The sequence below is a fragment of the Pinus tabuliformis genome, chromosome J, assembly GCF_031772625.1.
Source record: "Pinus tabuliformis cultivar Carrire ecotype Pingquan chromosome J, CPIR1, whole genome shotgun sequence".
Taxonomy (NCBI): domain Eukaryota; kingdom Viridiplantae; phylum Streptophyta; class Pinopsida; order Pinales; family Pinaceae; genus Pinus; species Pinus tabuliformis.
Genome location: NC_142295.1, coordinates 474,790,273 through 474,818,026, shown reverse-complemented (window position 1 = coordinate 474,818,026; position 27,754 = coordinate 474,790,273).

The window sequence follows — 27,754 nt, the reverse complement described above, 5'->3', positions numbered from 1 at the left end:
ACCGATGAGTGGGATATCTTGCGCGAAGGGTTTTTGTCGAAATTCCTCTTTGAAGACTAATGGATGGATATCATGGACAATGCGTTATAGCTGGTGAAGGCGGCCATTTTCAAAATGCCACTTGTACCAGAAGAAATCGTGCAGCCAGACTGGTTGCGACAGCTGAGCCAGGCCCTGGAATGTTACAATGTACAGGTAGAAGATGATGAGGATGACCCACGAAACATCAATATTCCGGAATCAGAGGGGAGCCATGAGGTGCACGGACCCGAAATTGAAGATCTAGACATCACGGTGCCATTGAAAACAAAACAAGTAAATATTGGAATAGAAGAAGAGCCAAATATGCAACGCTTGGGGACTATTGGGACGATGCCATGGTGGAAAAGGTCGTTGAGTTGCTTTGGGAATATCGAGATTTATTTCCAACAAGAATCATAGAGTTAAAAGGGATCCTAGGATACCTAGGAGTGATGAAGACAACATTGAAACTGGATGTGAAGCCAGTTAAGCAGCGACCCTACCAGTTGAATCCAAAATACAAAGCAAAGGTCCACTACGAATTGGACAAAATGCTGGTGACAGGAATCATTGAACCAGTCGACGAGTCCAACTGGGTAAGTCCTATGGTGGTGCAGGAGAAGAAACATAAAGGTGAGATTCGTATCTGCATGGATCTCAGGAATCTCAATGATGCCTATGTTAACGATTCGTTTTTGACGCCCTTTACAGATGAGGTACTAGAAAATGTGGGTGGACAGGAAGCCTACTCCTTCACGGACGAGTTCACAGGGTACCACCAGATCAAGATCATGCTAGAGGATACGAGTAAAACAACATTCGCCATTGAATGGTGTTTTTTTAGTATACAGTGATGCCCTTTGGCCTGAAGAATGCGTCAGCGATATTCTCATGCATTGTGGTAGCTGCATTCAAGGAATTTATACACAAGTTCTTAGAGGTCTATCTTGATGACTGGACCATATTCGGACTGGTTAAGAAACATATCGCGAGCTTACAGTTAATGTTGGATACTTGCAGATGACACCAGATTGTGCTAAACCTAAAGAAGTGTACTTTCCTCGTCCCCTTCGAGAACTTTCTTGGCCATGTGGTTTGTAATCAAGGTCTGATGGTGGATCCAGCAAAGATCGTTGTCATACTCAATCTGCAAGTGCTGCGGAGTGTCAAACAACTACGCACCACATTGGGACACATGGGCTACTATTAGAAGTTCATAAAAAGCTACACCCAGATCATGGCTCCAATGGAACAGTTGCTAAAGAAGGATGCTACTTATTGCTGGAATGAGGCGTGCAACAAAAGTCTGGAAACACTTAAGAAAAAGATGGCATCCACCCCTATATTGGTCTTTCCAAAATGGGATGTTAAATTTCATGTGCATGTCAACGCGTCGTGTATTGCGTTGGGGGCAGTACTTACTTAACTAGGAGCAGAGGGAATTAATCGCCTGAGTGCATTCGCAAGTCGCCGATTGTCAAAAGCAGAGAAGAATTACTCCACTACTGAGCGAGAAGGATTAGTGATGGTATACGCACTTCAAAAATATCGCCACTATCTGCTCAGAGGCCACTTTAAGATGTATATTGATCCCTCGGCACTAAAATACCTAGTGAATAAGCCTGTGTTAGGGGGGCACATTTGTAGGTGGTTGTTGTTATTCCAAGAATATGAATTTGAGGTCATCGTAAAGTCGGGACGTCTAAATGCAGGCCCAGATCACCTGTCCCGAATTGAGAATGGCGAAGAGCCCACAAGTTTAGAGGATGGACTTCCGGATGCACAACTATATGTAGTGCGCATAGCGGATGGCCACTTTGAGGATATAATCCACTTCTTAACTACAGGAACCGTGCCGCAGGGATATTCTGTTCAGCAGAAGAAGGAATTCGTGATACGCATAGTAGACTTTACCGTGATTGCAGGGCACCTCTACAAAATGGGCAATGACGAAATCTTACGCAGGTATATCGCATAGTTTGAACGAGGACAGATCCTGGCTAAAACACATGGGGGGTTGTTGGCGGACATTATGTGGGTCATGCCACAGCCCAAAAGATTCTTTACACAGGATTATGGTGGCCCACTCTGCATCAAGATTCGAAAGCATATTGCTCAGCCTGCAACATATGTCAGCGGATGGGGAAACCATCACGGAGGGATGAAATGCTGCTCAAGTCATAGATTACACTACAACCATTCAAGAAGTGGGCAATCAACTTCATAGGACTTATAGCGCCACGAGGGAAGACGGGCACATGTTACATCATCACTGTGACAGAATATTTGACTTGATGGGCAGAGGCACAACTGGTCAAGGACTCCACGACTGTGACAACTGCGAAGTTTTTGTTCGAGAACGTGCTGACAAGGTTTGGATGTCTCAAAATTCTCCTGAGTGATCGAGGAACACACTTTCTAAATGAAACGATCAGCACACTCACTGAGGAATTCTAGATATATCATCAATAGAGTATGCCTTATCACCCGCAAGCAAATGGGACCGTTGAAGCATTCAACAAAATTCTTGAGACTACGTTGACAAAGGTCTGTAATGCATAGGGAAACGACTGGGACTTGCGTATCCCTACTATGCTATGGGCATACCGAACCATGTGTAAGAAGTTGATGGGCCAGACACCTTCTTGGTTAGTCTATGGTAAGGAGGCCGTTATGCCTATGGAATACATTGTGCCTATTTTGCAGATAACGACAATAACAGGTATGGCAGACCGCGGGGCTTTGGAGGAATGACTCGCACAGCTAGAGGAGCTGGAGGAGGAACAGTTTTTGGCTGGCTTCCATCAGCAAGTACAGAAAAAGTGGGAGAAAACATGGCATGATCGCCATATCAAGGTGCACACTTTCAAGGAGAATGATCTAGTATTACTATATGACAACAATTTCGAGAAATTCCCTGGCAAACTCCGAATGCATTGGTTGGGACCCTATGTCATCAAAGAAGTTACTGATGGGGGTGTGGTTCAACTTTCCAAACTCAATGCAGACCCTTTCCCAGGAAGAGTGAATGGTAGTCGCCTGAAGCTCTACATGGGTGGGCCGACCACCTGACTAACCATTCAAAGGACAATTTCACCACTCCAGCCAGTTGAAAGAGAGCGTGGGATGATAAAGCAGTATGGGGGAAGGATGCGCGATTGCCAGGGTGCACGTAGATTTGGCCAATTACAAGGGTCATGGTTGCGCAGAAACCCCGACTTGGACTTACAAATGCTCCAAAACTCCTTAGCTCATGCACCCATTACCATTCAGATCATTCATCCTAAAAAACTAACTGCCTTCTATGTTGAAGTTATTAGATGCTTAAACTAATCTGGGTAATTACGGAAGTAAGAGTAGTTATAGAGGTGTGTAAGTGTCTAATCTGCCTATCTAGGGTATGCGAAGGACAGTCATAGGCCTCCGCAAAGGTCTAGCGGACGACTAAGAGGAGTATAGCGATAAGCCCTAAAAGTCTTATCGACTTGTGCGAAGGAAGGTTTAGGGTATAAAATGACATCACTACCATCTCTGGGTGTGGAAAATTGGTTCCTGCATCCACCCATACTACTTCGGGTGAGACTTCAGTCCACGCTTCATGGATTGATGCCGAAAGGGCCAATAGTGTAGGGATTTGCTTGGGTAATTAACGCTAAACCTGGGTCAGGGCCCATCAATCCAACAAATGGTTCTGTTGCTGGGACCAGGATCTGCATAAAGATATGTGTGATGTCGCATCACTAGAATCCAACTAAGAAGGAGATTGGAGACTCATTGGTAGAAAGATCCATGAACTCGGGGCACAAGAGAATAGGAATCTACGATTGACGAAAAAACAGTGGTTGGATAGATATCTGTAAACAAAGATACATGAAATATTCTTTGGTCCTTCCTGGTCGAATTATATGAGTGGTTCGTGAAATTAGCATATGGCTAAGGAAGGTGGAGGCTTGATGGTCCAATAGTCTAGACCCCAGAGTTAGTGTGGATATTAGAAACCTCTAAAGATAAGATCGCACACGTTGTCAATCTTTGGATTGATCGTATCATAGGAGGATTCGTGAATAGTTCGTGGTCAATACTTCGGTCAGTTACAGCAAAGCAGAGCGCCGCTTCTTCAAGGGACCACAAGGTAAGTATTTAAGGTATTTAAATACTTGGATTATGATGATCTTGTGTGAAAAGCGGGTTATGCAACTATCTTGATGTTTGGAGCTATGTGAAGTGGAAAGATCTTCAGGGATAGAGGGAAAACAGGCCCTGAATATAGCCCGCTAATTGGACCTCCTCTGAGTGACGATGAGGAAGCAGCATAAGCTTGTCCGTAGAGCGTTGTTCAATTGATAAGACAAGGGTTTCCGCAAATACCCCATCCACCCACACCACCTCCATCTTCACCTCCATTGCATATGCCTTCACCCACACCATCGCCACCTCTGCCACCATCCAATATGGCGAATTCAGTAAAATTTCTTGTGTTCAAGGGGTTGGGAATTGAGGACCTGAACTAATTTTGGTTTGTCATGAAGGTTATATGGGAAGCTTAGGGTATTATAGATGATCAGGTGAAGAAATAAACATTGGTTACTACTTTACAGGAATGCGTGCTAAAATGGTACATTAAGTACTGCACTGATAACCCTATGGCTTCATTAGCAGATATTTAGACCATGCTAAATAAGGAATTCAGTAGGCCCAAATATGAAGCTTAATCAATTGTGGGGTTCAAGGAGATCATGATGAAGCCTGGCGAGACACCTTGGGATTTGGATCAGAGGTTGAAGTGCACAATCCGTGAAGCCAACATGAATCTTATGGATGGGCAGCACCGCGAATGGTTTGTGGCTTTGCTCCTGCCTCATCTAAGGGTTGCTTTATCGCAACAAAATATTGGAACCTAGGCGGAAGCCCTGGAGATTGCAATGAGATTGCACAAGACACCATTGCAAGATGCTAATCTAGGGGTTTAGCAGATTGATGCGCAGTTGCAAAACCTATACCTAGAATTTTAGAGTCTGAAGAAATATAGAACAGTTCGGTCGGAGGTGCGTGAAGAAGTTTGGTGCCTGAAGTGCAAAAGTTAGGGGAATGACAAATATCATTGTCTAGTCTTTGTGAATTATGTTGCAGCAAGGGGGCCAATGCCTCTGAGGTCGGAAGCTCAAGCAGGGACAAGTATGGGGCCTGCGCTATGGTGTGCTATCTGTCAAGTAGTTGGAAAACATGTGATAGATAATTGCCATTTGCTGCAGAAATTTGTACAAACACCGCAACAACTTTTCTGCAACTTCTGTCAATCGGTGGGTCATGATGAGCGTAATTTTCGTAGTTATGAGCTAATGATGGATAAAACACCCGCATATAGGGTGTAGGTAGAAACCTGGCCTCCGAACCAAGGTGCTAGGCGAGCGTGAGGTGAATACTAGGGGTGCGGGCAAGGCCGAGGTGGAGGAGGACCTAGTAGAGGTTGGGGACAGGTTATTTGTTACAACTTTGTGGAGGACTAGTACGCAACACTCGAGATTGCATGAACCTGACATGTATATCATGTCAATATTGTACTCAGTTTGACCATGCAACCGAGGATTGCGTTGTATTATTGGCTAAGATACATGAAAAGGGGGCGCAACTTCAGCAGCCAACTCAGAACCTATAGATGACGAGGGGTGAGCCTCGCAAAGACGATCCTAAGGTAAATATTGTGTTGCGGAGTGGAATGATGACTGGCGAAGATAAGGGGAAGTAGCCTGAAGAAAGTGAATGGGTCCGCAAAGTTCCAGAAAAATATATTGGGCTTGATCTCGAGTGCGTAAGGGAAACGTTTAGGGAAGCAAATAAAATATTTGTTGAGGCATCTACCTCAGGAAGTTAGGAGAAGCCAACTGAAGAGATGGACCCTTCCATGCCTACTACTTTCTTGGAGACCTATATGAAGCTTTTGTGTGATAGCAAGGCTATGAAATGACTGCTGGAGTTGATAAATAAATACACCAGAAAATAAAACGCTCCTGACAGACTGCGTGTAGTCAGGAAAATTGGTAAGCATAAGGCAATAACGGGGTGTGAGATGAGGCTCACTGTGCAGATAGGAGAATATGAGATGGATCAAGTTATTCTAGATCTGGGGTCGGACATGAATGTTTTGCCTAAATAGACATGGGAGAGGATGGGGAAACCTACATTGGAGTGATCTTCAATTCAGTTAAGAATGGAAAATTAGTAGAAAATCATCCCCATGGGAAGATTGTAGGGAGTGATAGTTGATATTGAGGGCACGAGCGCATTGGCTGATTTTGAAGTGATAGAGATTGTGGATGACAACAATCCCTACCCTGCGCTCCTTGGGATCGATTGGGTTACTGACATGAATGGGGTAATCAGTTTGAAGAATAGGAAGATTATATTTGAGAAGAAATCCCTCCATGTAGTAGTGCCCTTGGACCCTGCAGAAGGATTGCGCTATACTGAACCGATTCATGATTATGAAAGAGATGATGATTTGGACCTGTTATCTCTGCTACATACTTTGACATGTTGAGGGTCAGATGCAAGCTCAACCGTGTGGTTTTATGCTCAAAAGAGGACTCGCATCAGTAATCCTTCTCCTTCTCCTTCACTCCACTTACACTCTCATAACCCCGTTATCTTTGTTTTTTCCTCCAAAACCCGGGATAAACCCTTGTTTCTCCAAGCCCTAAGCACAAATTTTAAGCCCCCGCGAGTCCGTATTCACGTGACCCTGTGCTCCCATAGTTCATCACCACCTTTACTCACATCCATTAATCTCTGCCATCCTGATCTAACAGCTCCCATTGCAGCAACTTACGTGACCGTTCCCTTACCATCTGATCATCCCAACCACGATCGGACGATGATTGCTTCCCCCATGCCCACAAAGTAATGGCACGATAACACGCAGTGGGAAGTGGTTTCCACCGCCACGCGTCATGCCCTGAGGAGATCGCACGCCTTTGTAATATTACCACCTTGTGTCCGAAAGCAGTGCGATCAATACCACCTATCACCGAAACTGCTTTTCTCACCTGTTAAATCCCATGCGCCTCCTCTGCCCGGTGACTGTTGGATCTTCCCTCCCAAGATCCAATGGCTCATGCTCATTCCGCCTCCGTATCTCCCAATACCCTCTGCTGTGCGATCCCCGCTGCCTATCCGCTTGATCTGACGACTGATTTCCCTCCTCCATCCTGCTTGTACATCTACCATGCATTCCACTAGCCCTGATCATTCTGTGCGCCTGAAGGATGAAGATGACCATCTACTAGTACCTAGTGCATTTCCTCCTCAACCACCGCATTCAACAAACTGTATACTTGAGAAGAAGAAGGACAAGGCTCAAGCAAAGACTTACATTTAACAAGCATGGCATTTTATCTTATACGACACTCTAGCCACCTCAAAGGACAGTAGAGCACCCGAGGAGATCAAAATTCATTTGCTACAACAAGCAACTACACTCAGAAGCTCCATTAGGCAGTTAAAGCGGTTGGTGGTCGATTATGACCCCTTCATACTTAGAATGGGAAAATGCCTTTGTAATGAAACTCTATATATATTCAGAAACCAGATGTAATCAGGGTTGATGGTTATTGTTTTGATGTAAGGTTCAACTTCTGGAGACTGCAACTGCTTTGATACTTGTAGCGTCTTGTCTTCATTTTTAGCTAATACAAGCTTCTTTTGCTGTTAATTGCTCACTTTCCATTTTCATTCTGTTATAGGTTGTGCTTGATATGCAGTTTTCCTGAACTCTTGATGTTTAGCACTAGAGGAGCTGTCATCCTACCTCTGTGGTTAAATCTTGCATGTATCAGTGAAGCTGTTACTTAGGTTTCTTTTCACTAAGTGATAGAGAGTTGTCAACCTGTCTGTACACTAGGGAATTAGATTTGCAGATCTCTTTACTGGTTGCAGCTGGCCATCACAAGGTCTTGTGCATCTGTTGGTGTGGTCAGTTTTCTCCATATTCACCCAATCTCTGAAATGTTAGTAATCGGTGGTCTAAAGCCTTGTAGTCTGGGGGTGTTCACGCATGTCTGGAGTTAAGCATAGTAGAAGTGGTTATCTGGCTTGAACAAGCATCATCCCTTCCATTCATCCATTTCCAACATTAAGTTGAGTTTGTAATGTTCCCGAGCATCTCCGAGATACAACCTAGGAGAGTTTCTTGGGGTGATAACATTAATTGGCGCCATTGCTGGGGAGAGGAGATTGAAGCTCAGCTTCCCTGGGAGAATGAAACAGATCCAACTTTGATGATAGACAAAGTCTGGACACATTTCTGGTTGTAATCATCTATTTGGCGACTCTACTGGAGAACCAACCTAGTGGCGACTCCACATTACAGTTCTAGCTCAATTTGTGAGTCATACCCAGAGAAAATCTTAGAAATCACCAGCTAACCCAGCGCCTGACGCTGAGAATATTGCTAAGCAAAGGAAAACATCATAGAAAGGAGCATCAGGATCAGGTAAGCCTAAGGAATTTTATGCATCTCTGAAAGAAAATATTATAGCTGAGAATATACGATTTGAAGATTTGGAGCCTAGCATTGTTAGTAAAGAAATACCTTCAGAGATTCATAAAGCTCCTTGTTCAGTCAGTTCCCCTTTGGATCTCAGTCCAAAGAAAGCATCCCATACAGTCCATCATAGTCCTTTGTGTCTGTCATCTATTTCATTACTTCCAACCATTCAATCTACCAGTATCCTACCACCTACCCTAGTCATGGCAGGCCAACAAGCTCCCACAAAGATGGAAAGAATAATAGTTGCTAGGTACGGACCCCTGGTATCGCCGGTTCCTTTGAATGCCATGCCTGCAGGATAATATCAGAAATATATGCCCAAGTTCACTGGTACAGAGGGAGTAACAACTGAGGAACACCTTGAGTCTTTTTATAGCTACACTGATAAACTAGATATCAGTGAAGATGATGTGTGGATGAGAGTATTTGTCCAGAGCCTTGATGGAGAGGCTAGAAAGTGGTTCAGAGAATTGCCCATAGATCTATAGTAGACATTGAAGCATTGGATGATGCATTCCTAAAACAATGGGGGGATAGGAAAGATCTGCTCTATTACCATACAGAGTTTGGAAACCTAAAGAGGGAAAATGGGGACTCATTGCCTGATTTTAATAAAATATTCAATCGTATGTATAGTAAGATACTAGCTAAAGTAAAGCCTACCCCCACCTCTGCCAAGATCACTTATGCTAATGCTTTTGACTCTGACTTTGCCTGCTTTTGAGAGAAAGAAGATGTGCCACTCTAGTTGATATGCAAGATGTAGCACTAGAGGTGGAATCAAATATCATGGCTGCAGAAAAGCTCAAAAGTCATGCTGATAGAAGAAGGCGGAGAGGTGAGGCTTCCTCTTCCTCTGCTTCATCTTCAGAACCCAAATTAGATAAAATGACTAAAATGATAGAGTCATTGGCTGTTGAGATATCTAAGCTAAAAGTTGAGCAGAGTTCTGGGAAAGCAAGGCTTCCAAACATATTTGCTCCAAGAAATTCAAATCCATTCAGAAGGGAAAATGAACAATTACAAATCATTCAAAGGGGTAAAGAAGAAAATGAAGAACAGAAGGTTAAGGCTCCTTTCCAGAATGTAGTCATGGAGGAATAACAGTTCGAAGACGAGGATGAAATTCATTGCATGGAAGAAAAAAGAAGCGTTGCCTTTTTGACCTTGTCCACATACGAAGAATCACTACTACAAAACCAAACCGGTCAAGAGTGGGACAAAGAGGGTGTTCTACAAACTGATGAACAAAAAAAATATAATTTGAGGTCAAAAGCAAACAATGTCAAGGAGAATCCTGCACAAAAAGTTGTTGTCCCAACAGAGTCACAAAATACCAGACAGAAGAGACCAGCAACTGACCCAGTCATCCTCAAATTACCGGTTCAAGAAGTAAGAGGTCCTGAAAAGTCCCCTTCTCCTTTCAGCTTTGAATCAGAAGTCCAAAAGTTAAAAATATATGTGCCTTTGTTAGAACTTGTAAAGAGTGAAGTTTTTAGAATGCCTATCCTTGATTCTCTTGAGCTAAAAGCCACACAAACCTCCACTGACTATGTCAATTTGCAAGGTGATAAGCCTGCAGTTGTGCTTAGCCCAATGATTGAACCTGCTGATAATAATTCTCCATCATTTTATGTCTCCTTGACCATTCATGACAAAACCCTCCAAAATTGCCTGCTAGACATAGGGGCCAGCCACAATTTGATGCCTAAAGTTTTCATGGAAGAGTTAGGCCTTGATATCATTAGACCATATCATGACTTATTCTCATTTGATTCAAGAAAGGTAAAATGCCTAGGATTAATCAAAGACCTGGCCATTACCCTAACACAGTTTCCCATGAAGAGCATGATCATGGATATTGTGGTAGTAGATGTCCCTCCCAAGTTTGGCATGATGCTGTCCAGGGGTTGGATTAAGAGACTAGGTGGGACATTACAAAATGACTTATCTTATGCCACTGTCCCAGTCTTTGGAGGGGAAAGCAGGAGATCGTACAGAGAAGCACAGCTGGCCTACATCATCAGTGATGAGAGTAATCCTTCTAATCATCCCATATATGCGGTGGACACTGACTTTGGAGCTTGTATTCTCCAAATTGAATAATCCCAGAAGGCCTCAATGTAGATCAAGAAACCAGTGAATCAGGCTGAGGGACAGCAAGGAAGTCAGGTTTGGGAGATGTTCTTTGATGGAGCATGCTCCAGGGAAACTGCAGGAGCAGGGGTGGTGTTGATATCTCCAGAACAGGAAAGCACACATCTGTCTTTTAAGCTGGCTTTCCAGCTCACCAACAATATAGCAGAGTATGAAGCTCTGATATTGGGTCTCAGTGCAACTAAAGACAGAGGAATCAGGAGCATAAAGGTGTTTGGAGATGCTGATCTTATCATTCAGCAAGTGAATAAAACATTTCAAGCAAAGCACCCAAGGCTGAAAGCATACAGAGATGAGGTATGGAGACTTAAAGATTCTTTTGATAATTTTTGTATCTCATATATCCCTAGAGTAAAAAATCAGCTTGCCGATTCCCTTGCTGTGTCTGCTAGCATGTTTATCCCTCCCATGCCTCCCAGACTAGTTTATGAAGTTCAAATGAAATACAGACCATCCTTGCCTGATAATGTCCAGCATTGGAAAGTCTTTGAAGATGATGATGAAGTGAATAGGTTTCTGCAAGTCATTGATGAATTTTCTGAAATGCAAATTGACCAAGAAAATGAAGCCTTGGAAGAAAATCCCCAATCCCAGTTTAGAAATAGAATTGGTAAAGATAGCATTGTCCAACTGCCCAGCAATCATATACCTAAGGGTCTGGTTCCGTTAGAAAATCCGTTTGACCAAAATGATGTGCCTTATAAGGCTGCCCAAAAATAAGACCGATCTGCAGTCTGTAAGCATAACATAGGGAGTCCAAATCAGCCCAGATACATAAATCTGTCCACTCGTCTATCTGCTGCCCAAAGTTCTAAATATTGCAATCTAATGAAGCAATTTGCTGATGTCTTTGCCTGGGAATATAGTGACCTGAAAACATATGACAAAAAGATCATCCAGCATAAAATTCCTTTAGAGAAAGACACCATCCCTTTCAAGCAGAAGCTGAGACCAATAAATCCTTTACTCCTTCCTCTAATTGAAAAAGAAATCAAGAAGTTATTGGATTCAAAAATCATAGTCCCTCTCAGATATTCAAAATGGGTAGCCAATTTGGTAGTGGTGAGGAAGAAAAGTGGAGAAATCAGGCTATGCGTTGATTTCAGAAACTTGAACAAATGCTCTAAAAAAGACAACTATCCTCTACCCAAGATGGAGCATTTGCTGTAGAAGGTCTCAAGGGCCAAAATGATGTCTTTCCTGGATGGATTTTCAGGGTATAATCAAGTTTTTGTACATCCAGATGACCAAGAGAAGACTGCATTCACCACTCCTTGGGGCACTTTTATGTATTCCAAGATGCCTTTTGGGTTGATGAATGCTGGAGCCACCTTTCAGAGAGCTATGGATATAGCATTTGTGGGAGAGAAGGATAAGTTTGTCCTTATCTACCTAGATGATATAACAGTGTACTCCAGCAGCCACCAAGACCATTTGCAGCATTTGAAGAAAGTGTTCCTGAAGTGTAGAAGGTTTGGGATTTCAGTCAATCCTAAAAAGTCACAGTTTGCTTTAGAAGAGGGCAAGCTGTTAGGACATATTGTTTCTACTGCAGGTGTCCGAATTGACCTAGAAAGAGTAAGAGAAATATAGACCTTGTCTGTTCCAAGATCAAAGAAAGATATTCAGTCCTTTCTGGGCAAGATAAATTTTGTAAGGAGGTTTATCCCAAATTTTGCAGAACTTGTAAAGCATATTACCTCCATGTTGAGAAAGGGGTCGGATATCAAATGGACTGATGCAACAAGAAAATCTTTTGCATCCATCAAAAGGGCTATTATGGAAGCTCCTACTTTAATTAGTCCAGATTACAACAAGGAGTTCCATATATTTTCATTCGCCTCTGATGACACCCTTGCAACAGTTTTGATGCAAGCAGATGAAGAAGGCTCAAAACATCCAGTGGCATTTTTCAGCAAAACCTTAAGGGATGCTGAGCTAAGGTACGATGTCATTGAAAAATAGGCATATGCTCTTATCAAGTCCCTGAAAGCATTCAGAATTTACATTCTGCATTCCAAGATAATTGCATATGTACCCTCTGCTTCAATAAAAGACGTCCTAATGCAGCCTGATGCTGATGGAAGAAGGGCTAAATGGATTGCAAAGCTTATTGAGTTTAATATAGAATTGAAGCCCACTAAGCTTGTCAGAGGTCAGGGCCTTGCCAGATTGATGGCAGAAGAAAACTACAGAATGTTGGACATGAATCTCATGACCACGATTTCAGGAAATGGTCAGATCGAAGAAGAAACAGTTGAACCAGGGAAAAGACAGTCATTGGTAGAAAATCTAGCTTATTGCGACTGGTACTCCGCAATAGCTCAATTCTTGTTAAAGCTAGAAGTTCCTCCAGGTCTTAGTTCAAGCCAAGAAAAACTGTTAAACTTAGGGCAGCCAAATATTGCATTCATGGAAATCTGCTCTACTAGAGGGACCCCGCTGGAGTTCTCTTGAGGTGTCTGGACAAAGAAAAATCCATGGAAGTGATGCAGCAGTTTCATTCCAGCATGTGTGGATGGCATCATTATTGGAAAACTACAGCCCACAAAATCCTCAGAGCTAGGTACTATTGGCCCACCTTGTTTTATGATGTAATTTCATTTGTTAAATCATGTGACAGGTGCCAAAGATTTGAAGGAAAACAACAATTGAATTCCTTGCCCTTAAAACCCATACATTCCAAAGGCCCTTTTTAGCAGTGAGGCTTGGATTTCATTGGAGAAATCAATCCACATTCTAGTGGCCAGCACAGATGGATATTAGTAGCCACAGGTTACTTCACTAAATGGATTGAAGCAATCCCTTCTAGAAAGGTTGATCATCATGTGGTCATGAGGTTCTTGACAGAGAATATCTTCACCAAATTTGGTTGTCCACATAAATTGATCACAGACAATGCAACAGCCTTCAGAGAAAAAGAATTGGTGGACATGTGTGACTCAATGGGCATTAAGCTAGTTCATTCCACCTCATATTACCCTCAAGGCAATGGTCTAGCAGAATCTTCCAATAAAAGCCTGATAAGGATAATTAAAAAGCTATTGGAAGACAAAAAAGAGAATTGGGATTCTAAGCTCAAGTATGCACTATTGGCTGACAGAGTGACCACCAAGAAATCCACAGGGAATTCTCCATTCAAGTTGGTATATGGCACTAAAATTGTATTCTCGATTCAGTTAACCCTCCCTGTGGCAAAATTCTTGCAAGAAGAGTAGGATGAGGAAGAAGACATGGCAAAAAGGATCACTGATTTAGCAGAGGTACATCAAATCAGAGAACAGCTAGTTGAAAGATCTGTGGCACATCAGAAGAAGATCAAGGAAGTCTTTGACAGAAGAGCCAAAACAGATAATTTTCAGATTGGAGATCTAGTTCTGAAGTGGGATGCACTCAAAGAGAAGAAAGGTAATCATGGGAAGTTCGATGCTTTTTGGACAGGGCCTTTTATCATTTCTCATATCCAAGGAAACAATACCTTCACACTACAAAGTATGGGGGGGGAGATATTTTTTGATGGCCCATTTAATGGGTAGTTTTTGAAAATTTATATTTCTTAAGGTCTTTTGGCCTTAAGGTTGTAAATATGTTATTTTATCAGTCTTTAGTATAAGCTTAGTTAGACTCCATGCCCAATGGAACATTAGGAAATATTGTTTATTTAGTTTGATAGGCAAGGCATTGGTCTGCAGTTCTTGAGACCTCACCGGGAGGATCTCATCCCCAGAAGGAGCCAGTGTTAGCTCTGCTATATACTTTGACATGTTGAGGGTCAGATGCAAGCTCAGCCATGTTGTTTATGCTCAAAATAGGACTCGCATCAGTCATCCTTCTCCTTCTCCTTCACTCAACTTACACTCTCATAACCCCACTATCTCTGTTTTTTCCTCCAAAACCCCAGATAAACCCTTGTTTCTCCAAGCCCTGAGCACAAAGCTTAAGCCCCCACGAGTCCGTATTCACGTGACCCCATGCTCCCATAGTTCATCACCACCTTTACTCGCATCCGTTAATCTCCGCCACCCCAATCTAACAGCTCCCATTGCAGCAACTTACGCGACCATTCCCTTACTGTCTGATCATCCCCGCCATGATCGGATGACGATCGCTTCCCCCATGCCCGCAAAGTAACGACGCGATAACGTGCGATGGGATGCGTTTTCTGATGCCACGCATCATGCCCTGAGGAGATCGCGCGCCTTTGTATGATTACCACCTTGTGTCTGAAAGCGGTGCGATCAATATCGCCTATCGCCAAAACTGCTTTTCCCACCCATTAAATCTCGTTTGCCTCCTCCGCTCGATGACCGTTGGATATGCCCTCTCGAGATCCAACAGTCCGCGCTCACTCTACCTCCATATCTCCCGATACCCTCTGCCATGCGATCCCCGCTGCCTATCCGCTTGATTCGACGACTGATTTCCTTCCTCCGTCCTACTCATACATCCACCATGCAGTCCACTAGCCCTGATCATTCTGTGTGCCTGAAGGATGAAGATGACCATCTACCAGTACCTGGTGCATTTCCTCCTCAACCACCACATTCAACAAACTGTATACCTGAGAAGAAGAAGGACAAGGCTCGAGCAGAGACTTACATTTAACAAGCATGGCATTTTATATTATATGACACTCTCAGCCACCTCAAAGGACAGCAGAGCACCCGAGGAGATCAAAATTCATTTGCTACAGCAAGCAACTGCACTCAGAAGCTCCATCAGGCAGTTAAAGCAGTTGGTGGTCGATTATGACCCCTTCATACTTAGAATGGGAAAATGCCTTTGTAATGAAACTCTATATATACTCAGAAACCAGATGTAATCAAGGTTGATGGTTATTGTTTTGATGTAAGGTTCAACTTCTGGAGACTGCAACTACTTTGATACTTCCAGTGTCTCATCTTCATTTTTAGCTAATACGAGCTTCTTTTGTTGTTAATTGCTCACTTTCCATTTTCATTCTATTCTAGGCTATGCTTGATATGCAATTTTCCTAAACTCTTGACGTTTAGCACTAGAGGAGCTATCATGCTACCTCTGTGGTTAAATCTTGCATGTATTAGTGAAGGTGTTAATCCGGTTTATTTTCACTTAGTGACAGAGAGCTGTCATTCTATCTATACACTAGGGAATTAGATTTACAGATCTCTTTACTGGTTTCAGCTAGCCATCACATGGTCTTGTGCATCTGCTGGTGTGGTTAGTATTCTCCATATCCACCCAATCTTTGAACTATGAGTAATCAATGGTCTAAAGCCTTGTAGTCTGGGGGTGTTCACGCATGTCTGGAGTTAAGCATAGTAGAAGTGGTTATCTGGCTTGAACAAGCATCATCCCTTCCATTCATCCATTTCCAACATTAAGTTGAGTTTGTAATGTTCTCGAGCATCTCCGAGCTACAACCTAGGAGAGTTTCTTGGGGTGATAACAGGACCATATTTACAAGATAACAACGTGAGATCAGGATTGGGTGAATCCAACAGGAGATGGATGCTTTTCCTAGGATTGTGAAGGTTCTTTCACATCAGATTCAGATGAGGAGTTGGAACACTGGCAGAATTTACTACATGAAGTATCTACGCTGTGTTGTAATATGATGACCAAGTCGCTTCACTGTGTGTCATCGAAGGTAAGAATTCTACCTTACTATGATGGTTTAACTGAAGTCAATAAATTTCTGGATGCATTCAAAAGGGAAGTGCCAGAGAAGCATCGCTTCCAAGCCTTGGATTGGGCATTGTGCACTATGACTGTGAGATGGTGGGGTACGCACAAAGACAGTTTTGATGACTAGCGCGTGTATAGAAAGATGATGAGATTGTGGTTTGGTCACCCACAAGTTTTGCTAATACAGAAATATGATGGAAGGGATCATCCATGCAATCACCTGGCCAAATGGACTAAGGTTTATGGAGCAGAGCCTCAGCCTGAATGGGTGCATCTATTTTGTCATACTTTGGATGTAATACTGATGAACTGGTACTTAGAAACAGAGCTCCACCATGGCACTGAAGAATGAGACGTTTTGCAATAGGGATTCTTGATGACGTTTAGCTTCAAGTATGGATTTCAATGTATTGATGGGACATTGTAGGAAGTCAAGCCAACAATCTTCATAATACTGTAGATCCCTTGGACTTAGTTCAACCGGATTGGACCACCCAGCTGCACCATGCACTGGAGTGCTACAATGTGACTACCAAAGAAGAGGATGAGGATCTGAGGAACATTAATATCCTAGAGACTGAAGGCCACCACAAAGTTGAAGGACCGCAAATTGAAAATCTATATATCACTGTGCCGCTAAAAACAAGACAAGTGAACATTGGAACAAAGGCGAAGCCAAAATTTGCAAAGATTGGGGACTACTGGGATGACACAATAGTAGATAAGGTCGCTAAATTGCTTCGTGAATATCAAGACTTGTTCCCTACGAATTTTTTAGAGTTGAAAGGGATAATAAGGGACCTAGGAGTTATGAAAATTACATTGAAACTGGACGCAAAGCCGATCAAGCAACGACCTTACCGCCTCAATCTGAAGTATAAAGAAAGGGTCTACTTAGAGTTGGATAAAATGCTTGCGGTGGGTATTATTGAACCAATAGAAGAGTCTGATTGGGTGAGCCCAATAGTAGTTCAGGAAAAGAAATAGAAGGATGAAATAAGGATATGCGTAGATCTCATGAATTTGGATGACGCCTATGTACATGATCCCTTTCCAACTCCGTTCACTGACCAAGTGCTGGATAATGTAGGAGGACAGGAAGCATATTCATTCACAGATGGGTTCTCAGGGTACCATCAAATCAAGATCACACCGGAGGATATAAGTAAGATGACCTTCACCATGGAGTGGGGGTGCTTTCAGTATACTTTAATGCCTTTTGGACTAAAGAACGTGTCGACAATCTTTACATGCGTAGTCATCGCAGCTTTTAAGCACTTCATTCACAAGTTTCTGGAGGTATACTTTGACTATTGGACGATGTTTGGGCTGGTGAAACGCCATGTAGCCAACATATGATTGATGCTAGATACATGTCAGATGTGTCAGATCGCGCTCAATTTGAAGAAATGTTTGTTCTATGTTTCTTTCGGAATCTTGCTAGGCCATGTGGTGTGTAGACAAGGATTAATGGTCAATCCAGCTAAGATAGTATTTATAATTAAATTAGAGGCGCCAAGAAGGGTGAAATAGTTGCGCGCAACGTTGGGGCATATGGGATACTATAGAAAGTTCATTAAGAGTTATGCCCAGATTACCACGCCAATGGATAAGTTGCTAAAGAAGGATTCTACATTGTGTTGGAATGAATAATTTCAGCAAAGCTTAGATGTGTTAAAGGAAAATATGGTCACCACGCCGATCCTAGTCTTCCCAAATTGGAAGAAGGAATTTCATGTGCATGTGGACGCGTCATGTATTGCGCTTGGGGCAGTACTAACATAGGCCGGTGAGGGAGAGTTGGACCACCCTATAGCATTTGTGAGTAGGAAGTTATCTAAAGCTGAGAAGAATTATTCAACGACAGAGCGCGAAGATTTAGCTATGGTGTACACGCTCCAGAATTTTAGACACTACTTACTAGGCGAACACTTTAAGATGTATACTGACCATTCTGCATTGAAGTACTTGGTTAACGAGCTTGTGTTGGGGGCGAAGATATGTAGATGGTTGTTGTTGTTTTAGGAATATGATTTCAAATTTACTATGAAGCCAGGATGATTGAATGCTGGATTAGGTCATCTGTCGTGCATTGAGACAGGAGAGGAGCCTACTAATTTGGAGGAAGAACTGCCTGATGCGTAGCTTTTTCCAGTGTGTGTCACAGACAATCACTTTGCAGATATCATACACTTCCTAACAATAGGAATGGCTCTAAAGGGGTATACTAGTCAAAAAAAGAAGGAGTTGTTGGTGTGCTGCACATAATTTTCTGTCATTGCAAGGCACTTATATAAAATGGGCTTGGACGAAATACTGCAATGTTATGTGCCCGAGTTTGAATGAAGCAACATCCTTGCTAAAGCTCATGGAGGAGCTGTGGAAGGACATTATGCAGGAAAAGCAATAGTGCAGAAGATTTTGCACACAGGGCTATGGTGGCCGACGCTTCCTAAGGATTCCAAAGCTTATTGTAAGGCATGTGATGCATGTCAGAGGATGGGTAGACCATCGTAGAGGGATGAGATGCCTTTGAATCCACAACTATCATTATAGCCATTTGAGAAGTGGGCAATTGATTTTGTAGGACCAATTCAGCCTCCAGGAAGGAAGACAGGTGCGCAGTACATTATGACTGTGACTGAGTATTTGACTAGATGGGCGGAGGCACAGCTTGTGAAGAACTGTACATATTTCCTTAATGAGACGATCAACACGTTGACAAAGGAATTCCAAGTTTATCACCAAAAGAGTATGTCGTATCACCCATAGGCTAATGGGACAGTTGAAGCATTTAGTAAGATATTGGAGAATGCACTAATGAAGGTTTGCAATGCAAAAACAAATGACTGGGAAATGTGCGTACCCGCGGTACTATGGGCTTATAGAATGATTTGCAAAAAGCTGACTAGACAAATGCCTTTCAAGCTGGTTTATGGCGGAGAAGTTGTGATGTCGATGGAGTACATTGTACCTAGTTTGTGCATAGTGGCATTTACATGAATGGCAGATCATAGAGCCTTGGAAGAGAGGCTCACACAGCTGAAAAAGTTGGAAGACAATAGATTTTTGGCTGGATTCCATCAGCAAGTTCAAAAGGATGCTAAAAGGCATGGCATGATTGGCACATCAAACATCGCACCTTCAAGGTAAATGATTTGGTGTTATTATAGGATAGCAAGTTTGATAGATTTACAGGAAAAATTCGGATTCATTAGCTGGGGCCTTAGGTCATCAAGGAGATTACCGATGGTGGAGCAATTCAGTTGGTGAAGTTGAATGGAGATCCATTTCCAAAGAAGGTAAATGGCAGTTGATTAAATCCATACACTGGGGATCTAGCCAGATGACTATATGATGGAAGCACAATCTTAACACTCCAAGAAGCTGAAAGGAGGCATGGGACTATAAACTACACTGCCCGGGGTGTAGAGCTGCATGATGGGGGGACTATGTGAAAAGGAGGAACGTCAGTATCAGTAGACGTGTGAGGGGAGCTATGCTATAGGGGGAGCAACCGCACAGGGCTTTTCATGATTTGATAGTGAGAAAACGGCTAAGAGGAGTGGGGGGTAGCATTTAAGGCCAAATTTAAATGCGCGATCTTTGAAAATCTACCACCAATCTAGCATTTATCAATGGATGTTGGGGGGAACGGTCGGACTTGAATTTGAATTTCCGTATAAATTACAAATGTCCACCCAACGAAAAACACTTTGCATGTTGAGAATTGAGGTGTCGAGCTATCAGTTGTGCATGAACCCTGAGAGTTTTGAGTCTTTGGTGGCCAATTCAGTATTTGACAGATTGCCTAAAGCAACCCAGGAGCTTCTTACTAGCCTCATGTTGACGCCCATGGAAACCGCAAGTGCTAGAGGAACGATCGCTTCTGAGGGAGCTATCCCTGAGGTCGTAAGTGTAGAAGTGTCTACAGAAGTACCAAAGTCATTGAGGTCACCCAGGCCAAGGCCTATGCCACCAAAAGTGGGGCCTAAGACAAAGAAATATAAGAAGAAAGCAACACAGCCAGTGTGCGAGTCACCAAGAAAGCACCAGAAGAAAGAGAAGCCTACCGCGTAGGAGAAAGGAAAGGTGGTAGACCTAGAACCTGATGAGGGCATGGAAGACTCTGGTATGGGCACAAAGGATATCGATATTGAGGAGGTAGACCCTATTTCCAAGTTACTAGAATACATCCCTCCGCGCCAAGGCAAGGTGAAGGTCCCAAAGGACCGAGATGAGGGAAATTTTTTACTTAACACACCGTTGCTGCCAGACCATATCACATTTGAAGGTCTGCACTTGGCATGCCTGCCACATTTGAAGTTAGAGGATTGGGACGTTGCAGATACTAAGTGGTTCCCCACTTGGCGACTAATACATTTATGACCTGCGTCTTCTTTAAAGATTCTAGTGTGACCATGCTGGAGTCAAGGCAATGGATTAAAGGGGTGGACAAGGCAGGACTGTTGAACCTGCTATAGGTGCCGCATTACAACCGCATGCCCATCATTTTGATGGTGATCAAACAATTGTTGTGCTTGGTGTACAACGGGTGCTTATGGTTAGGAGAACCGATACCAATCACTAATATCATGATCCATAGGATCACATTGCTAGCACACTCAGGGATGAATCTGGCCAAGGCATTTGGAGGAAAGATGTGCAAGCACGACCTCATCGAGAGAATGAAGGAAAAGTTTAAGCTTGTTAAGAAAATGTGCAGCTACTCAATTTCTAGCATAACTGGCCCCGTGGTTAAGGTAGCCACCCAGATCTTGGCTAGGAAAATAATGAGAAAGTGTCACGCAGATGAATTATCGACACCAGTTGTGTCATTAGTGGCCCAGTGAATGGATGGTGTACAATTCAATTGGGTGTGCTACCTCTGCAGCGAGTTCCTTGCAAACTACAAAGAGGCACAATATCAGAGTAATACCTTCCATTATGAATGGCTTCTGATATCAATCGTACTGGTTGCATGGGAATTATTAGAGGACAGTCAGTTTCCTCTGATCACATCAGATCTAATAGAAGCAACAAATTTTTCTTTGCTCTAGGCCACAAAGGACCCCAAAAAGGTAAAGGACAGTAAGATATTTTCGGTGTTGATGGAAGCAAGCATCCGTGTTGCGATAAGCTGCAAACCATGACTATGACCAACTGTCTTCGAGCAGTTGTCGAGCTATGTGGACTTCAAAGTGGACTTCCACTGTGTCTCCATGCGGGCACGAAAGGACCCTGAGTAGAAGTGGTATGATCTACCATACCTTGCGACAGATGATGCAATCGTAGCAGTCCTTGAGTGCTGGCCAGCAGAGTGGCACACAACCTCAGATTTGTCAGCTGGGTCTAGTAATTCCACAGGAAAATAGAAGAAGGCGGAGGCTTGGTTGAAGATGTAGCAGTTGGCTGAAAGGAGGAAAAAGGAGGCTGAGGAAAAAGCCAGAGCAGAGCGTGCTACAAAGGAGCAAGCTGCAGAGAAGGATGGGGATGAAGAGTGCAACTCTGACAAAAGTCAGAAGTCCCCTTTGTTGCAGACAGAGGACAATGAGCACCAATCAGAACAAGGTGGTGGAGACTAGGAGAGTACTCCATTCTGGATAAAGCACACTCAGGAGCAGGAAAAAGAAGGGCTGTGGAAGAAGTCCAAGGCTAGTAAATCATCGCTTAACCTGATCACCTTGACAGAAGGTGACTTGGATGACATTGGAGATAAAGTACGAGATGCAATCATGGAGCTATTGCAGTAGTTTGAGTAGTAGCAGAAGCAAGCATTGGTTTCCATTTAGATGGGTTTGCGCGAGCTGTAGATCCAAACTACTCAATTGCAAATTGGTGTCGATCAGGGTAGCGCGACATCCACTAGTTTGGTGCTAGGGATATTTGACGCAGTAGAGATGGTTTGCTGCTTAGATCCCAGGGCCATTGTGCTACCGAATGGAGCTTTGACTATAGAAGTGGAAGCTGGCAGGGCTACTATTAGCACTCTCAAGAAGGTTGGGTTGAACTTGGCCGTGCTTCCAAGTGAAGCCCTTCACACATTACAGGCAGGTGTGATCTTCACGATAAGATAATCGTGCCTGTAGAGTAACTCGGGGGAGAGTCACCATATTTGTGTTGGGGGCCTGTTGGGAACAGGTCCCCCAGGGTCATTTTTGGGGTCAAAAGCCCAAGTTTGGGGCAGAAAGACCATGTTTTTGTATGAAAAGTGTAAAGTCTCCACATTTTGTGGTTGTGGAGCACGAAGATGTGAAGTGTCATAAAGGATTTCTACCCTTAGTTTATGTAATTCATGTCAGCTTTAGGAGATCTACCCATGGTCCGCAGACCATGGGATTGTATAAAAAGGGAAGTCTTAGAAGAGTTTAAGGCAGTTCAATCTTGATAGTTTTGGAGTCATTGATGAATGTAATGGGTCTGTGAGAGCTAAGAGTGTAGAGTCTTAGAGTAGGAAAGAGACTCTACAGCTATGTGCGTAGAGGCCTAGGGTAGAAGTCCGCAACTGAGTGCGCAGACCCCTGCAGTTGTGTGCGCAGGGCGGTAAGAGTCTGTAAAGAAGATCTGAAGCATCAATAAAGATAACTATTTGGGAATTATCTATGTATGATCTATTTTACTTTTGTTATAAATGAATATGATTATGTTATGATGAATACTGGGTTTATGTTTTAATGTTGTATTGATGCACGAATCCATATGTTTTGCTTTGTTATACGAACACAAGTAAGAATATATGTTTACGCGAAGATCATCTTAATGCATGTTGAAGTTATTAGATACTTAAGCTAATCTGGGTAATTATGGAAGTAATAGTAGTTATAGAGGCATGTAAGTGTCTGATCCACCTATCCAAGGTACATGAAGGATAGTCGTAGACCTTCGCGAAGGTCTAGAGGACAATTAAGAGGAGTATACTGATAAGCCTTCAGAGGCTTATCAACTTGTGCAAAGGAAGGTTTAGGGTATAAAACGACACCACTACCATCTCTAGGCACGAAAACTTGGTTCCTGCATCCACCCATACTACTTCGGGTAAGACTTCAGTCCGTGCTCCACAGATTGATACTGGAAGGGCAAGTAGTGTAGGGATTTTCTTAGCTACTTAATGTTGAACCTAGGCTAGGGCCCATCAAGCCAACAGAATATCCTGGGAATGAAATGTGTGAAGAACGGAAGGAAGAGATCGTGAGATATGCAACCATGGTAAAGGCAATCAACATCTAAAAGACCAAGAAGATTTGACTAAGAAATCTCCTATAAATATATGAAGACTCTGATGGAAGTATGAAAAAGATGGAGACCCTTGACAATGGATATATTTGGGAGATATGTCAACATGTATGAAAGATGTTGATACCTACAGGAAGATGTCATGATGAAATACCATCACAATGGTAACTCTCATTTATGTGTTCATTTGTTATTTTGAACAAATATCTAGATGGGATTATACAGGACTGCCAAAGGGAAGAATTGTGGATGACATCCAAAAGGACCATATAGAAGGATGTAAAATCCTTCTTGAAAATATGGCATGAAGAAAGTAACATCACATGAAGCAAGAATAGATGAAGACTAATTGATCACTTTCTAATGAAACAAATAATGACATGACTGACCCATGGATGAAAGTGATGGATGGTCTATGCCCTATGAATAAGTCACACAATTGAAGAATCCTTGATAAAGAAATTCATGACATCGAAGGAAGGAGCTCTTCAAGTAGCTGGTTGAGGAGATACTATAGCTCCCTAATTAAGAGGGATCATGGAAAAAGGTTTCTTACTTTGAAAGAACTTAGAAATTCCTAAACGAAGATGGAGCTTAGGTACATTCCTTCTATAGGAATGAGTACATTACTTTATTGGAATTGTTATTTCATCCCTAACTAAGAGGGAGAGATATATAGATCATTCTGGTCTTCACCCGGGAAGATATAATGGAGGATTGGGTAATCATCTTCCATTCGATATTCTTCGAGGATGAGACAGGGAATCAAAGATAAGAGTAGTTGTGGAATGATATTCTTTGAGGACTCGTTATCCAAGATAAGAATAGTCCAAAGAATTTCATACTCTGTGGACACTTGGGTCGAGTATGTACCTTGAGAGACAATGATTATGGTGTCTATGAATCATTTGTCTAGCCATCATCATGCTCTGATCATGTGGATAGAGTTGTTAGTCAAGGCCTTGCTATGTGACAATGCTGGTTGATATGATGGTAAATAGATGGGTTACCAATCTGAATCTTCTGATGAGAAATTCTTCACATTAAGAATTACCAAGTACCATTATGAATACCTCCCTCGTTAAGAGGGAATGTTGAAAAATGTAACTAGGTTCGGTCTTCAAAATGACATGTGATTGTGACTTATGTAAACGATGTAAATAAAAAAATAAAATTATTATTGTTAGGCTTGCTTCATGGGTTTCATGACCAAGATATTTTATTTGTTAGTGTGTCCCATTGAGAGCCTTAGGATTTATCGTTAGAATCAAAGAGTCAATGTCATTTATGAAGAACGCTTCTTGAGAATGTGTCAAATATATATATGTCTATATAGCCCTCCAACGACAAGCACAAGTACCACCCTTAAAGTCGGCCTCCAAACGAAGTGAAGATCTCATGTTGGTCTTACCTTATGGAGACACATCAGTTCACATGGCTCATGTTGGCTTATTTATTAAGACTAGCCACTATATATAGGGTTAAGGAACTTCATTTAAATCATAGTCCAGAGTTTGGATTCTTTTATGATTTTTGGATGGTAGATTACAGTCAACAGTGTGTATTTCTCTAAGATCTTCGGGTGAGAAAGAATAATGACAAGTTCGAATTCAAATAGAAGACTACTGTAATGGGTTTGGATATCAAAGACACAATCAAAAGCAAGGAAATCTATATAGTTTGGATTACAATCAGTTCAGATTATTGTGAGAGTGTTTTGGTGCTATGGAAGAAGCCTCAGGTCCGTACCATTCTAAAGACCACAGATTTTGTGTTATTACAATATTCTAAGCTATGTGACTCTATAGTGTTAAAGGGTCAATGTGATCATAGCAATAAGGATGTCATTACAATTAGAGGCAATGGATCTATCACAGTTCGAAGGATGACCATTATAGAAGTAAGAATATGATAGCGAGAAGTTGATGTGGAAATAGTAATAAGGTCACTATGATAACTATGTCGAAATGAGAGAGGAGTTAGGAAGAAGGGAATATAGTCATGAGAACCTATTTCTTGGTCTTCAAGTGGCTAATAGGTTAAGGGTCTTGGTCTTGGGATTCGTCAATTGGAATCTCTAAAGAAGAATTGTGCGGGTTTTCCTCTCAAAGAGTGAGAGGTTTTAGCCCTGGATGATAGCCTACATTCTGCGTCTCTTTTGTATTTATATTCATTCATTGGTTACTATTTGATGAAGAAGAAAACTAATAATGTAACAACAATAAGATCCTAATCTAAAGAAATAAAAAGAATTCACAAGTAGCCACTAATACAAGAGAAATCAGTTAATGCTAATGCCCTAGATTTCTCAACATGGTATCAAAGCTAAGATGATAGCTAAGAAAGGGCATCTAATCAAAGAGACACTCAAGGATCAACTTTCAAGGAAGGCATCAAAGCAAAGTGAATGATCTACATTGAAGAATAAAATTCTAGATCAAACAAGCAAGTCTACTTCAAAAGAGATCTTCGAATCATCAAATAAGAGAGGCCAAAGCCTTATTTCTACTCAAGGTGAATAGAAGTACAAATCAAGGCAACTATAAGTCTACACCAGTAAGAGTGTTGGATACTACAGTATTTAGAAAAAAGTTCGCAAATACCCTCATGATGAAGAGATCTACAAATACAAGACAACCCAATGTATATCGAGGCATTTCTAGATTAAGATCACATCATCTTGGACATCTTAGAAGTATTTCTGATCTGCATTCATTCACTACCAAATAATTCGAAGTATCTTGAAGGAGATAAGGCATTATCATCTTCAAAATCTATAAGGGAAGCTCTCTATCATTGCAGCAAGGATCCCCTCCTTATCCTTGAAGAATATCATCCTAAGAAGCATCAAAACATCCTCATCAATCACCATCAATATTATTTGAGGATGAGATAGGGAATCAAGTATAAGAGTAGTTGTGGACTGATATTCTTTGAGGACTCATTATCCAAGATAAGAATAGTCCAAATAATTTCATACTCTGTGGACACCTGGGTCGAGTATGTACCTTGAGAGACAATGATTATGGTGTCTATGAATCATTGGTCTAGCCAGCATCGTGCTCTGATCATGTGGATAGAGTTGTTAGTCAAGGCCTTGCTATGTGACAATGCTGGTTGATATGATGCTATATAGATGGGTTACCAATCTAATTCTTCTTATGAGAAATTCTTCACATTGAGAATTACTGAGTACCATTATGAATACCTCCCTAGTTCAGAGGGAATGTTGAAAAGTGTAACTAGGTTAGGTCTTTATAATGACATTTGACTGTGACTTATGTAAATGATGTAAATAAGAAAATAAAATTATTATTGTCAGGCTTGCTTCATGGGTTTCATGACCAATATATTTTGTTTGTTAGTGTGTCCCATTGAGAGCCTTAGGATTTATCATTAGAGTCAAAGAGTCAACTTCATGTATGAAGAATGCTTCTTGAGCATGTGTCAAATATATATATGTCTATAAAGCCCTCCAATGACAAGCACAAGTACCTCTCTTAAAGTCAGCCTCCAAACAAAGTGAAGATCTCATGTTGGTCTTACCTTATGGAGACACATCAGTTCACATGGCTCATGTTGGCTTATTTATCAAGACTAACCACTATATATAGGGTTAAGGAACTTCATTTAAATCATAGTTTATAGTTTGGATTCTTTTATGATTTTTGGATGGTAGATTATAGTCAACAGTACGTATTTCTCCAAGATCTTCGGGTAAGAAAGAATAGTGACATGTTCGAATTCAAATAGAAGACTACTGTAATGGGTTCGGATTTCAAAGACACAGTCAGAAGTAAGGAAATATATATAGTTTGGATTACAGTCACTTCAGATTGTTGTGAGAGTGTTTTGGTGCTATGGAGGAAGCCTCAGGTCAGTACCATACTAAAGACCACATATTCTGTGTTATTATAATATTCTAAGCTATGTGACTCTATAATGTTAAAGGGTCAATGTGATCATAGCAATAAGGATGTCATTACAATTAGAGGCAATGGATCTATCATAGTTCGAAGGATGACCATTATAGAAGTAAGAATATGACAGCGAGAAGTTGACGTGGAAATAGTAATAAGGTCACGATGATAACTATGTCGAAATGAGAGAGGAGTCAAGATGAAGGGAATG